A 16,159-nucleotide genomic window follows, 5' to 3' on the forward strand; every position below is an offset into this window, starting at 1 on the left:
TACAAGTTGTATTAACAAAATAGGCCTAAAGTATGGCCAAGAGTTAAGCAACAAAATCACACCACAATTATATAAAAATAACATGGAAATGATACAAAAGACATAAAAGAAGCAATTCAAGAATTAACCTAAAATATACTACTACTTTTATGAGTTTTTATTGTGTTAAGGGAATTCTAATTCAAGCCAAAATTATACTAAAACCTAAACTTTAATAAGCCTAAACTAATATTTTTTTGAGGTTTTTATGTCATCTATCAACACAACTAGAACCAAAAATATGTCAAACTATCTACATGTTTTTATTCTTTTTTATCATGTTAAAATCTAACAAAAGCTATCATTTTTGTGTCATTTTTTATCTCTAAGAAAAATAGGAAACAAAGCTAATTCTAACTAGAGATTAAGTGAAATAGGGGGTTTAAGCTAAAAACCAGTGGTGTACACAGTAGTTTGGGCGCAGAACCCGGCAGCATTTGGCCCAAGGGCGTTTTTTGTTGTTGACAGAAAAAAGAGAGGAGTTGTGCTGGGCCATTGGGGTATGGCGCTAGCAACTCGTGGAAGGCCCAAGGTTTTGGTTCATGGATTCAGCAATTGATCCAATTCAAATTTTCTTGATTCAATTAATCCTCTCAGATTTTAATCACACTATTAATCCAGATTTGTGCCAATTAATCATGTCATTATCTATTTAATTCAAATTAAGAACCAGATTAATTCACAATTAATAAAAGAATTCACAAAGGGATTAGGGTTACGTATGAGATGATTTCACGTTCTTCTTCCTCTCACTCAAACAAACGGCGGCATCGGAACTCAATCTCTCCGGCGAAGACTTCCGCTCACCACCACGAACCCCCAAACAATATGTATCTCTTCCTCTATCATCTCAATCCGCGACAGTTCTCTCTCGATCTCACCCTCTCCGCTTTCGTCTCTCTCTCTCTCTCATGAACTCGACGGTGAAGGCATACCTCCGAAGGAACTCAACAACGCGACATCATTTCCTCTTTGAACCGATCAAATCAACCCCTCTCCGCCTCAAACTCATACTCCGTTCAAATTTCCTGCGTGATGCGATTGATATTGCAATTGATTGACGATGTTGCGGTGAATAACGAATCCTGATGATGATATTGAAGGTGATAGTTGCTGGAGTCTTGTTGATGACATCGAGATTGATGCGCAATGAAGAAGATGCAATTTCTTTGTTGATTTTCCGTTGCGATTTTCTTTGTGATTCTCGGTTTCTGTTTGCAGATTGAAGAATTGATGGAGAAGTGAGAAGTGAAGAAGATGGAGATCGAGGGAGAAGAAGATGATGAGTGAAAAGCTTCTGAGTCTCTCCCTTTTCTGTTCTGTTTTCAGGTTAATGGTGGAAGATGAAGGTGATAAAAAATGGTGAGATGAGGTTATATAGAGGTGATGAAGATTGAGAAAAATGGAGAGAGATTGATGAGTGAAGTGTGAAATCAGAGACTGTGAATGGTGTGTGTAGAGAATGATAAGGTGTAGAAGATGAATGAAGGTGGAGGTCCTGGTTTTATAGAAGCGTCCAGGTTGAATTCTCCCTCTGATTTTTTTCTGTTTTGATTCAGTTATTTCTGTTAGCAATTGGTTGAAATTCTGTTAGACAGTTAGGTTAGTAACTGAATCGGTTTTTAGTTAGTTATGAACTGGTTCTGTTATCTGTTAGTTATAGGGATGTTAGTTAGGTTTTCTATAACTGTTATTGAGTGTTTGTTACAAAGCTGTTTGGGCAGTTAGGAGTTTGTTACATGTTTAGGAAAGGTTAGTAAGTGGCTGAATGTTAAGGAATTAATAACAAAGGGTTAGTTTAAGTTAGTTATGGAATGGATGTTAGTAGAAGAGGAAAAAAAAAGTTAGGAGTTTGGATTAGTCAGTGAGTGTTAATTGGAAGTGTTATGACTGTTAGTTCTGAACTGGTTTTAGGGACTGTTTGTGGGAATTTTTGACAGGTACAAAATTTTTGTTTATGTAGGAATATGCAGATTGGTGGTTAAAATAGAACTGTTAGAGATTGATAGGGAATTTGTTTTGTGACTGGTTTTGAAATTGATAGGAAGTATGGGGCTGTTGATGGTGAACTTCTCACTTGGGAATTTCTTGAACATGATTGACTCTGGTTTTCTTTTGTAGTGTGGGAGTTGAACGCATCTGGTTTATGGGTTGTTTTATGATGATGTTTCTTGTTGCAGGTTTATACTTTGTGGAGTAGTTTGGAATGACACTTGAAATAGCACATAGAGCAAAAATGAGGATGTGAAGAAATGAAGAGGACTTGGAGAAAGAGACCAAATAACGTTGAAAAGGAGAGCATTAGGTCTAGGAAGTCAATTGAATTAGTCGAAGAGTCAACAAGTCGACGGTCAACCGTGGCTTTTCTTTTGTAATTTTCTTTTTGCGTAATGATTGAAACTTATAACAACTTGTATTCCACGCGGCTTGAACTTTATAATTGTGATGAACTTGTGACTGTGACTTATGTTCCAAATAGTATGAAATGAATGGTTTCCCTCTTTTCCTTTGGTAATTGTGTACTGTGACTTGGTAATGTAGTCAACCGTGGCTTTTCTTTTGTAATTTTCTTTTTGCGTAATGATTGAAACTTATAACAACTTGTATTCCACGCTGTTGCACCTCAAAATTTGCCCGTCTAATTATTCTATTGATTGGCTTATTACTTCATAATCATTCGCATTTTTAGGTCATCTAGCACTTCATACATCATTAAATCAATAAATTTGATATTATGATCAAGGATGATGGAGATCCAGGGTTGTACTGTTACTTTCGTCTTCATTAAAGTTGAAAAAGAATAAGCATTGGGCAAATTAATGTTTGAGTTGTTATGGCGAATTGAAGTGTACGCAAGGGTGTAATTTAAAGAGTATGTGCATGAATTTCGACCAAGGTTTTGTCTGGATACGGTTCAAGATTCATTGTGGAGTTGATTCATATCATACAAGTTCATCATCCGCTAACCAAAAGCTACACATCAAATGACATCCATTATTTAAAACCAAGTTTTACATATCATTCGAATTCCCGAACAACTTCTTGTCATTGTTCCAATCATCCATAATTGTCCTTCATATAGTCATAACTCAAACCATAAACTTACATACTTCAAGCCTCATGCATAATTCCCATACAAAATAAACTTCATTACATACAATATTCATCCATTCCATTCATTACAAAAATTACAAAAAATATATATTTTTCAACAGCAGCACATTCAATTTCGGTGACGCTGTTCCCTTGCATTCTTTTTCCAGTGGCTCGGTTTCTTTATCAGCAACCAACAATCATTACTCTCAATCTCTTCTTCAATATGACTTCTACCGCAGCTCATGCCCCATATTCCATCCCCAAAACCAAGCCAGGACCTGCAAGATTAAACCAATCCAATTACATACAATCTAACACCTTTCATCATCACAGCATGAAACAATAATTAACAGCAGCCAAAACTTGCAACACCATACAAAAATCGTCATTCATAAACATATTCAATACAGTCCTATTAACTAACAATCACATACAGCTTCTCCATACACCTATTAACCAATTCATTAAACCAATACCCTATTCTAACTGAATTTCAAACAAAAACTAACAGTTACTAACAGAGCAAACCAACACAAGTTCATAACAGAACTTAACTAGAACCTGTTACAACCAGTCCCATACCCAAACACTTGAGACCCTGCATAATCCAAACAATCTTTGCACTACATCCAAATCCCCATACTATAACAGTCCCAGCCATTCGCTAATGTAATCCTCTTAACATAACCCTCATAACTTAACCAACTCACAAACAAACCCCAAAAATCCCTTAACAGCATATAACAGAATCTCTAACCATAATTTTCCTGCATAGAACTTTCCATTCACTAACATTTCTTTAACCAATTTCAGTTACCCTTTCTAACAAGCTCTCAAAACAGTTACCACTTCTAACCATTCATAACAAACTATTTAACTAACCTAACAGAAAACAAACTAACCTGCCAGCTCAGCATAACTACCTAACCGAATTCAGTCCAATCCTAACCAATTACTAACTGCCAGCTCAGCTAACCTATAACTAACTTCTAACCACCTAACTACATATAACAGAATCAGTTGTAACTTCCTATCCATGATAACAGAATATCAACTAACCCTAACAGAATCGTATAACGGTTCATCAACAGAATTCAGAGAAGAAAAGGGAAACAGATTCAGAAACAAAAGGATAACAGAAAATCAGAGATTGAACTAACCTTCAGAATCGATTTTCTCCACCTATATATTCTCTTCTCCACCTTCATTCAAGCCTCTCCATCATTCTTCCACTCTCAACCACCATTCTTCGCTTTCTCCACGATTTCTCACTTTCATTCCTCTTCATCTTCATCTCTTTTCTCTGAACCTTCTTCATCCACACTTCACATTCAATTATCCTTCAAACTCCTCATCAATCATCATCTTAAATCGACACGAAAAATTCACAGAAAAATCTTCACCAATCCTGCTCCTTCAATCATCACCAAGAACTCTTCAATCATTAGCAACCTTCAACAACAATCATCATCTTCATCTTCATCAACGAATCATCAAGTCTCCATTTTCTTTTCATCTGCGAAACATATCAACATCACCACCAATCCCTCGCACAACAACAAAACAGAATTCAAGAAGAGGAGAAGAGGATAGCACAAGAAAAGAGAGAATAATGGAAGATTACCGGAACAAAGTACTCGGCGCGTTTATTTCGCCAATCGATCGAAGAACTCTACTCTTTGCGCCTGAGCTTTCGAAATCTCCTCTTTGACTTCGTAATCTTCAATTACTTTCCAGGTAAACCTCTTGATGCATTCAATCTCGCGTTTGGTGTTCGGTTATTGTGATTTTGTTCGATTCGGAGATGAGAGACGGAAGATGATGATTTTGCTTCACGGTGGAAGGAGGGCGATGAAGGTTTTGTGATTGAGAGGCTGAGATGTTTCGATCGGAGACGGTGAGATTCTCCATCGCCGCCGTTGGTGTGTAGAAGGAGAAGAGGGATAGGGAACGACACAACAAGAACCCTAATCCCTTTCTATTTCTTTTTATTTAAATTGTTTTTTATTTTAATTGTTAATCTGATAATAATAAACTGAATCAATGCAATAACATTGGGCCATGAATCTTCTCTCTACACCCCCTTGGCCCGTGTTGAAAACAAAGAAAAAACAATGATCTTGGGCCGGATTACCATCCACACCCCCTAGGCCTGTTATCCGTCTTCTGCCATAGAAATCTATAACAAAAATCTGTGAACAAAAACTGCTATTGGGTCAGACCCAATGGGCTCAGCGCCCTGCGTTTCACACCCTGCAATTCAGGATTGCACCCCCTATTTCCTTTTTTTTTTAATTGATTCTTTTAGATTTTAATTAGTTTTTTTGTTATGTCTTTTAGAAATAAAAATGTTGACTTTTCCTATTGTTTTTAGCCTTTAATACAAATTTTGACATACAAAAATAATCATAAAAAATAGTAGTTTTAGGCTATTTGTTTTAGTCTTTTTACTTGACTTGTAATTCAATTTCTCTCATAAAGATCAACATAAAAATAATAGTACTTTTAATTCACTTTTGTGCTATATTTTGACTTGTTCTATTTTATGCTCTTGTACTATTTTCATGTATCCTACTTGTTGACTTCTAATTGTGATCTTTATTTTCATATGCTTTTATTCCTAACCTTAGGTAGAAACCATGATAACATTAGGTAGAAATTCCCTTCATACTTAGGCTAGTTTCTTTTCCTTTTCAACATTAAAACATCTAATAAATATCAAAATAAAATCCCTTTAAAAAATACAAAGAAAACACTTAATAAAACACTAATAAAAAAGTGAAAATTCTTAAAAAGGGAATGGAAGCTTGAACGTCCCTTGCTTTAGGGAACGTTCGAGTGCTTGGATCTCCCTTGCTTTAGGGTTCCATTCAGGCGTAAGTTCCCAAATTCTAAAAAACACAAACCAAAGAGCAACTCGAGTCTCCCTTGCTTTAGGGTGCCGCTCGAACGCTCAAACTCTTTTCTCTATCTCGCCTCAGAGGCATTCTTTAATCGGACACGTTATTTCCGCTCTATTCCCAGCTTAAGACTCCAGAGGTCGAGCAGCGGAGTGCGAATGTAACTATTCAACTAAAAAACACAAAAACAAACAAAAACTAAAGAGCCGAACTACGGCGCTCTGATTCCTGAAAAGGATACGTAGGCATTAGGTCGCGGGGCCTAAGCGAGCACAATTATTTAAAAACCTTATTTTCCCCGTGTTTCTTCTTCTTTCATTTGCATGCATTCCCTTAGTAATTAAGCTTTAGATTTATACACCCTTTAGATAGCAACAAACATAGGTGGATACCATCGAGTACGATGGGCGTGAGGGGTGCTAGCACCTTCCCCTCGCGTAACCGACTCCCGTACCTTGATTCTCTGGTCGAAAGACCTCGTTCTTATCCATCTTAGGTTTTCTGATATTCCTTTCCCTCTCTGGGATAAATATATTGGTGGCGACTCTGTTGTTCATTTTCGCGAGCGTGCGTCAGCTGGCGACTCTGCTGGGGACGTTGCTAGACCTATTGCGGGTCCATTCTTAGCGAGTCGATCCTAGCCTGCGTTTGTTTGTTTATTTACTGGGTGTTTACTTGTTTTATGTCTATACCTTGTATATATGTTTGCATGCTTATTTTCTGCTTGCATATCATGTTTATTTCTGCTTACACATCATGCATATGGATTATATTTTGTGTTCCTTGGGGTCTTCTGTTCTGTTTTGCAGGTGGGGGGTTTTTGTGAGGTAAAAGGCCCACTACCCAGGCCAGTGACACATAGGATTAGTGTGGATGCTCATGTTGACTCCCGTGGCCCTTGCTACGATCGAGTTCAACATGGGGTACCACAACTGGGCGAGGTTCTTTCATGGAACACTGTGTCTGGCACCCTTGCTGCCTCAAACACTTTGTACCCCATGGGAACTGTAGACCCTAGTGACCATTAGGGACCACTCGTCCGTGTCTAGACTACATACCCGTGAGATTGGGGTGGGACAGGAAACTTGACCTCCATCATACCCGGATTTCTGCTATTCAATAAAAGACGTCGAACCTTTGATCCTGGGACATTTGACTTATATAGAAGTTCTACATCAGTTATCTATCAGAATCAACGTCGAACCTCTGAATCTGGAGGGTTCGACCATCTTTGACTTATGCACAAGCTATTTATCCAGAGAGCAACGTCGAACCTCTGAATCTGGAGGATTCGACCATATCTTATTGACCATGAGAAGTTGTTATCCAAGAGGCCTTGATCCTTGATCCTGATTTATGATACATTTGCATCTTCATTAACATTTTTGCATTCATGCATGTGCATCCATGGTTATCAAGACTCTTACCACTCTTCCTCTCCATCAGATCAGTCAAGACGATTCCTCCACACCGATATCTGACAAGAGCTCATAGAAGAAGAATCATGGAGAACTATGAACAAGATCAAGCTGCCATTAGAGAAGAGATGGACCAAATGAAGGGCAAGGTTGATGCTATTTTGGAAGCCCTCCAAGCTTTGAGGAATGAAAGGATTCCTGTTGCACAAGAGATTCCTGTTGATGCTAATCAAGCTGCTGCTAGTCAACCTGATGTCATTCCACCTTCTATTAATCCACCTGAGTTCCAACCAAGGACTAATGCTACTCTTGGGATGCCATTTAGCTTCATGACTGCTGATACTCTTGGAGCTTCAAACCAAGGAGGGTCCATGCCCTTAACCTCTGGAGTGCCAACTATGAATGGGCCTGTTTTCCCATTTCCTACTCCACCTCCTCATTCAGAAGTTCCTCATCCTGCTTTTTGTGGTCCTCAGTTTGCTAATCCAGAAATGCATCCAATACCAACTGCTGAAAGAGCTCAACCTGTTGAGAGATCTGCTGAGAAGTATAAGATTCTTGAGGAAAGGATCCGAGCTATCGAAGGTTTTAGTGCCTATGGGATGAACGCTGAAGAAATGTGCTTGGTTCCTAATCTGGTTGTTCCTCCCAAGTTCAAGACTCCCGACTTTCAGAAGTACAAGGGTTTAAGCTGTCCGAAGGGCCACATTATCATGTACTGTCGTAAGATGGCTTCTCACATTCACAATGAACCATTGCTCATCCATTGCTTTCAAGATAGCCTGTCTGGGGCATCTCTGAACTGGTATATGAATCTGGAGCGTAATAGGATCCGATCTTGGAAGGATTTGTATGATGCCTTTCTCAAGCAATACCAATACAACATCGACATGGCACCGACTAGGTTGCAACTTCAGAATCAAGCACAAAAGACCAATGAGACATTCAAAGAATATGCCCAAAGGTGGAGAGAAATGGCTGCTCAAGTTAATCCACCACTTTCTGAATCCGAGCTGGTTGATATGTTCATGAACACTCTTCAAGGACATTACTATGAAAGGATGGTGGGTAGTGTTTCTTCTGGCTTCTCCGATCTAGTTAGGATTGGTGAAAGAATTGAGAATGGCTTGAAAATTGGTAAGATTCAGAATCCCGCCAATGCTACTGCTGCTAATCCATATGGGTACAAAAAACCTCAAGGTAATTTCATCAAAAAGAAAGAAGGTGAGACTAGTGCTGCTTCTGCTCAAGATCAAGCTCCCTACTATCAAGTGAACGCCACCGCTCCTCAAGCTTATGTGGCACCTGTTGGTCAACAACCTTGGGTCCCTTATCAACAATATGTCCAACAACAACAACAAGGTTTCCAACAACAAGGTTATCAGCAGAGACAAGGTCAACAGAGGCAGAATAGGCCTAAAAGGGTGTATGATCGTGTACCAATGACCTATAGCCAACTTCTCGCCGCCTTGCTTGATCAAAAACTGATTCAATTAGCTGAAGCGAGGCCTCCTCCTGATCCTCTCCCTCCAAATTACAAGATTAATGCCAAGTGTGAATTCCACTCTGGAGGATCTGGTCACACCACTGAAGAGTGCAGAGTTCTCAAAGACAAGGTTCAGGATCTGCTTGATGCAAAGGAGATTACATTCACACCTGCGGCACCTAATGTGGTCAACAATCCCATGCCACCTCACAATGGAGCTTCCACCAGTGGAACATGAAGACTTTTATGTTTGTCAGAAAACATTTCATTTGCATTAGAATAAGGCCAAACTTGCCATTGTATAGATTTCTTTAGTATGTTCAATTGTATTACTTTTGTTGTTATCAAGTACTATCCATTGTAAGAAACTCATTCTGTTTGAATAAATAAAAATGTAATATACATGTTTTTCTCAAATCATTTCATCTTTGTCATTATGTTCATTGATACTTCACCCATTTGTCTTAAGCAACTAAAAAAGAGAATGATGAAAAATCAAAAACACATGAATCACTAATTGTATGCTTTTGGAACAAAATCCTGCTGATGATGTACAGGCATTGTTTCGAATCCTAAACACCGGAGTTATAAGGGAGTGAAACCTTCGTCAACCCTTTTGAGCCAAAGGAGAAGTAGTTTCTTTTTTAAAAAAAAAAATACAAAACCCTCAATCTTAACCAAGGGGCAGGGTAGTCTTCAGTTAGTGCGACCGAGCGCTCAACTTTCAGGTATTCCATCAGAGGATCAATCATATCTCAGATCTCACAACAAAAAAAGAAGAACACAATCCACAATGGATGTCTCCCATTCACTAAGAAGAAGGCAGTCACAACCTTTTCTTCAAGTCAATCACAAAAGTCATATAACTTGTTCCCGAACGAGACAAAAAAGAGTGAAAATAAAGCTATGAATCATGATAAAAAGAAACAATAGCCCGCTAAGTCAAAAAAGAAATAAAAGCTTTGAAGCAAATGACTTAGGCAAAAATTAGGGCATATCCCGTTGGACAACGAAAACCAAAATCAAGAGAAACTTCTTGTCCAGGCAAAAGTTAGGGAAAGCAAAAGAAAAGGACAATAACAAAAATCCTCCGAGGAACAAGTTGTTATGATCATCATTGAAAGCATCAAAGGGTGACTGCCACCTCCATCAAAGTCATAAAAGATCCTCCTCCATCTCAATCCTTCCTGAAAGGCGAACACTCGTGTCAAACTAGCTGAACGTAGGACTGGAGAACATCACGAAGAAGGGGTGGGTTAAGTAGAACTTGAGCCTTTATCCTTTGTTTCTCAAACCGTGAACCCGGCCACGTTACAACCCTCAAAAGTCCTAATTGAAGCAGGGTTCGTTCCGAAAGCATACAAACTGTAAAATCATGTCAAAACTAACTCCTAATGTTGCTGTGTCACTTGTGTTAGTATCAATACAACATTTTGACAAATAAAACTTTTTCTTTGAGATTAACATGTGCATTGCATTCTCATTATCTTTTTCAAAACAGAATTGTCTCTAATCTAGAAGTAAGTACTTGATACCAAGGAAAGTTCAACATTGAAATTCCATTGAATAATCTTACAAAGGCAAAGGTTGGTCATCCACAAAGCAAATCTCTGAAGCACCCGTCTGGTGGAAAAGTTCATTTCAATATGGGGCATTCATCCTTTCATCTACACTGGGGCAGGCCATTGCACATCTCCATGATTCAAGCATATCAAAGTTTTATCTCAAGAGATCCTACAAGCTGGGGCAAGCTAGTGACAATTCATTTTTTCATCCCCAAGCAAGCGTCAGATATCGAGACAAGTGTCGAGGAGTCAAGCCAAACACCTCACCTTCACAAGTTCTATCCTTCAAGCAATGACCTTTCCACAAAGGCATTCTCCATCCACTCCTTGTATCTTGGAAACAAATCATTCCATTCATAATCATGCATGCATCATACATATCATTGCATTCTCATCCGATCATCAATAAAGCAGGGGCATCCACCCTATCTTGAATCAAGCAGAGTTCAGAATTCTACCTAATCTATTTCACATCAAAGCAGAAACCCTGAACAATTCATCAGTACACTGCATATAGAATTCATAGCATTGCATCTCTAGAAATGCACAAATAAATCAAACATTTGCATGTGAAGCATAAGCCAAGTTACTCATCAGATGGGTTCTCTACAAGCAATCAATTGATATTCCACTGGGGCACTCAGAGTTACCATTGTGGTGTCATCTCCTCAAGCCAATCATGTTCATCTTGCTTCAACCCAGAGTTGGTGTCTTTGTGTTCAACCTAGAGTTGACTTTCCTTTCATCTTTTGACCCCGAGTTAATTATATTTTTCCCACTCAACCCAGAGTTGATGGTTATCTTGTCTCTTTTCCCTCTCACCCAGAGTTGACGGTCATCTTGTATTCAACCCAGAGTTGATTCTTACCTTTTTTCCCCACTCACCCAGAGTTGACGGTCATCTTCTATTCAACCCAGAGTTGACCCTTATCCTTTTTCCACTCAACCCAGAGTTGATGTTGATTTTTATCTTCCCCACTCACCCAGAGTTGACGGTCACCTTTTATTCAACCCAGAGTTGATTCTTGTCTTTTTCCCAGAGTTGATGGCTATTCCCAATTGTTCACCTCACCACTTTCAACCTAGAGTTGAATTACCTTCTCTCAACCCAGAGTTGATGTCTATCTCTTGTTTCCAACCCAGAGTTGAGGTTCTTTCTTTCTTTCTCAATCCAGAGTCGACATTCACCTCTTATTTGACCCAGAGTCGACTTTTTCCATTCTTCAACCCAGAGTTGACTTCCCTTTATTCCTCGACCCAGAGTTGACCCACTTTCTTTTTTTTAACCCAAAGTTGAGTTCTATTTCATTTCTAACCCATAGTTAATTTGTTCAATCCAGAATTGATACACTTTTCCTCAGAGGAGTTGACACCATTTCTTCCTTCTCCAGTGGATCTTACCTTTCTTCAGGCAAATTTTCAGGTTCACTTGATATTTAATCATCTTTTACCTTGAATGCTCGAAAGGCTAGCGCCGATCTCACTTTCAGGTTTAAGACGATTAAATAGGGGCAGCTGTTGCACCTCAAAATTTGCCCGTCTAATTATTCTATTGATTGGCTTATTACTTCATAATCATTCGCATTTTTAGGTCATCTAGCACTTCATACATCATTAAATCAATAAATTTGATATTATGATCAAGGATGATGGAGATCCAGGGTTGTACTGTTACTTTCGTCTTCATTAAAGTTGAAAAAGAATAAGCATTGGGCAAATTAATGTTTGAGTTGTTATGGCGAATTGAAGTGTACGCAAGGGTGTAATTTAAAGAGTATGTGCATGAATTTCGACCAAGGTTTTGTCTGGATACGGTTCAAGATTCATTGTGGAGTTGATTCATATCATACAAGTTCATCATCCGCTAACCAAAAGCTACACATCAAATGACATCCATTATTTAAAACCAAGTTTTACATATCATTCGAATTCCCGAACAACTTCTTGTCATTGTTCCAATCATCCATAATTGTCCTTCATATAGTCATAACTCAAACCATAAACTTACATACTTCAAGCCTCATGCATAATTCCCATACAAAATAAACTTCATTACATACAATATTCATCCATTCCATTCATTACAAAAATTACAAAAAATATATATTTTTCAACAGCAGCACATTCAATTTCGGTGACGCTGTTCCCTTGCATTCTTTTTCCAGTGGCTCGGTTTCTTTATCAGCAACCAACAATCATTACTCTCAATCTCTTCTTCAATATGACTTCTACCGCAGCTCATGCCCCATATTCCATCCCCAAAACCAAGCCAGGACCTGCAAGATTAAACCAATCCAATTACATACAATCTAACACCTTTCATCATCACAGCATGAAACAATAATTAACAGCAGCCAAAACTTGCAACACCATACAAAAATCGTCATTCATAAACATATTCAATACAGTCCTATTAACTAACAATCACATACAGCTTCTCCATACACCTATTAACCAATTCATTAAACCAATACCCTATTCTAACTGAATTTCAAACAAAAACTAACAGTTACTAACAGAGCAAACCAACACAAGTTCATAACAGAACTTAACTAGAACCTGTTACAACCAGTCCCATACCCAAACACTTGAGACCCTGCATAATCCAAACAATCTTTGCACTACATCCAAATCCCCATACTATAACAGTCCCAGCCATTCGCTAATGTAATCCTCTTAACATAACCCTCATAACTTAACCAACTCACAAACAAACCCCAAAAATCCCTTAACAGCATATAACAGAATCTCTAACCATAATTTTCCTGCATAGAACTTTCCATTCACTAACATTTCTTTAACCAATTTCAGTTACCCTTTCTAACAAGCTCTCAAAACAGTTACCACTTCTAACCATTCATAACAAACTATTTAACTAACCTAACAGAAAACAAACTAACCTGCCAGCTCAGCATAACTACCTAACCGAATTCAGTCCAATCCTAACCAATTACTAACTGCCAGCTCAGCTAACCTATAACTAACTTCTAACCACCTAACTACATATAACAGAATCAGTTGTAACTTCCTATCCATGATAACAGAATATCAACTAACCCTAACAGAATCGTATAACGGTTCATCAACAGAATTCAGAGAAGAAAAGGGAAACAGATTCAGAAACAAAAGGATAACAGAAAATCAGAGATTGAACTAACCTTCAGAATCGATTTTCTCCACCTATATATTCTCTTCTCCACCTTCATTCAAGCCTCTCCATCATTCTTCCACTCTCAACCACCATTCTTCGCTTTCTCCACGATTTCTCACTTTCATTCCTCTTCATCTTCATCTCTTTTCTCTGAACCTTCTTCATCCACACTTCACATTCAATTATCCTTCAAACTCCTCATCAATCATCATCTTAAATCGACACGAAAAATTCACAGAAAAATCTTCACCAATCCTGCTCCTTCAATCATCACCAAGAACTCTTCAATCATTAGCAACCTTCAACAACAATCATCATCTTCATCTTCATCAACGAATCATCAAGTCTCCATTTTCTTTTCATCTGCGAAACATATCAACATCACCACCAATCCCTCGCACAACAACAAAACAGAATTCAAGAAGAGGAGAAGAGGATAGCACAAGAAAAGAGAGAATAATGGAAGATTACCGGAACAAAGTACTCGGCGCGTTTATTTCGCCAATCGATCGAAGAACTCTACTCTTTGCGCCTGAGCTTTCGAAATCTCCTCTTTGACTTCGTAATCTTCAATTACTTTCCAGGTAAACCTCTTGATGCATTCAATCTCGCGTTTGGTGTTCGGTTATTGTGATTTTGTTCGATTCGGAGATGAGAGACGGAAGATGATGATTTTGCTTCACGGTGGAAGGAGGGCGATGAAGGTTTTGTGATTGAGAGGCTGAGATGTTTCGATCGGAGACGGTGAGATTCTCCATCGCCGCCGTTGGTGTGTAGAAGGAGAAGAGGGATAGGGAACGACACAACAAGAACCCTAATCCCTTTCTATTTCTTTTTATTTAAATTGTTTTTTATTTTAATTGTTAATCTGATAATAATAAACTGAATCAATGCAATAACATTGGGCCATGAATCTTCTCTCTACACCCCCTTGGCCCGTGTTGAAAACAAAGAAAAAACAATGATCTTGGGCCGGATTACCATCCACACCCCCTAGGCCTGTTATCCGTCTTCTGCCATAGAAATCTATAACAAAAATCTGTGAACAAAAACTGCTATTGGGTCAGACCCAATGGGCTCAGCGCCCTGCGTTTCACACCCTGCAATTCAGGATTGCACCCCCTATTTCCTTTTTTTTTTAATTGATTCTTTTAGATTTTAATTAGTTTTTTTGTTATGTCTTTTAGAAATAAAAATGTTGACTTTTCCTATTGTTTTTAGCCTTTAATACAAATTTTGACATACAAAAATAATCATAAAAAATAGTAGTTTTAGGCTATTTGTTTTAGTCTTTTTACTTGACTTGTAATTCAATTTCTCTCATAAAGATCAACATAAAAATAATAGTACTTTTAATTCACTTTTGTGCTATATTTTGACTTGTTCTATTTTATGCTCTTGTACTATTTTCATGTATCCTACTTGTTGACTTCTAATTGTGATCTTTATTTTCATATGCTTTTATTCCTAACCTTAGGTAGAAACCATGATAACATTAGGTAGAAATTCCCTTCATACTTAGGCTAGTTTCTTTTCCTTTTCAACATTAAAACATCTAATAAATATCAAAATAAAATCCCTTTAAAAAATACAAAGAAAACACTTAATAAAACACTAATAAAAAAGTGAAAATTCTTAAAAAGGGAATGGAAGCTTGAACGTCCCTTGCTTTAGGGAACGTTCGAGTGCTTGGATCTCCCTTGCTTTAGGGTTCCATTCAGGCGTAAGTTCCCAAATTCTAAAAAACACAAACCAAAGAGCAACTCGAGTCTCCCTTGCTTTAGGGTGCCGCTCGAACGCTCAAACTCTTTTCTCTATCTCGCCTCAGAGGCATTCTTTAATCGGACACGTTATTTCCGCTCTATTCCCAGCTTAAGACTCCAGAGGTCGAGCAGCGGAGTGCGAATGTAACTATTCAACTAAAAAACACAAAAACAAACAAAAACTAAAGAGCCGAACTACGGCGCTCTGATTCCTGAAAAGGATACGTAGGCATTAGGTCGCGGGGCCTAAGCGAGCACAATTATTTAAAAACCTTATTTTCCCCGTGTTTCTTCTTCTTTCATTTGCATGCATTCCCTTAGTAATTAAGCTTTAGATTTATACACCCTTTAGATAGCAACAAACATAGGTGGATACCATCGAGTACGATGGGCGTGAGGGGTGCTAGCACCTTCCCCTCGCGTAACCGACTCCCGTACCTTGATTCTCTGGTCGAAAGACCTCGTTCTTATCCATCTTAGGTTTTCTGATATTCCTTTCCCTCTCTGGGATAAATATATTGGTGGCGACTCTGTTGTTCATTTTCGCGAGCGTGCGTCACACGCGGCTTGAACTTTATAATTGTGATGAACTTGTGACTGTGACTTATGTTCCAAATAGTATGAAATGAATGGTTTCCCTCTTTTCCTTTGGTAATTGTGTACTGTGACTTGGTAATGTATATTTCTATGAATTGAATGAACAAAAGCTTGATCATGAAGGTGAATGACATTTGGACTTTG

The 16,159-nt window shown here is 38.3% G+C and overlaps 3 long non-coding RNA genes across 3 annotated transcripts; 1 reads left to right on the forward strand and 2 right to left on the reverse strand.

The window, feature by feature from the left end:
• Positions 1 to 701: 701 nt before the first annotated feature.
• LOC131642563 (uncharacterized) lies at positions 702 to 2,550 on the forward strand. Its single transcript, XR_009295937.1, has 2 exons — positions 702 to 1,559; positions 2,220 to 2,550. It is a non-coding gene; the product is annotated as an uncharacterized LOC131642563 (long non-coding RNA).
• Positions 2,551 to 3,051: 501 nt separating this feature from the next.
• LOC131642562 (uncharacterized) lies at positions 3,052 to 5,108 on the reverse strand. The gene is made up of 3 exons (XR_009295936.1): positions 4,760 to 5,108; positions 4,296 to 4,651; positions 3,052 to 3,413 (listed from the first exon to the last, which is right to left on the reverse strand). It is a non-coding gene; the product is annotated as an uncharacterized LOC131642562 (long non-coding RNA).
• A 7,305-nt stretch (positions 5,109 to 12,413) lies between these two features.
• LOC131642561 (uncharacterized) lies at positions 12,414 to 14,475 on the reverse strand. Its single transcript, XR_009295935.1, has 3 exons — positions 14,127 to 14,475; positions 13,663 to 14,018; positions 12,414 to 12,780 (listed from the first exon to the last, which is right to left on the reverse strand). It is a non-coding gene; the product is annotated as an uncharacterized LOC131642561 (long non-coding RNA).
• Positions 14,476 to 16,159: the final 1,684 nt, after the last annotated feature.

The sequence above is a fragment of the Vicia villosa genome, unplaced genomic scaffold (assembly GCF_029867415.1).
Source record: "Vicia villosa cultivar HV-30 ecotype Madison, WI unplaced genomic scaffold, Vvil1.0 ctg.005272F_1_1, whole genome shotgun sequence".
Classification (NCBI taxonomy): domain Eukaryota; kingdom Viridiplantae; phylum Streptophyta; class Magnoliopsida; order Fabales; family Fabaceae; genus Vicia; species Vicia villosa.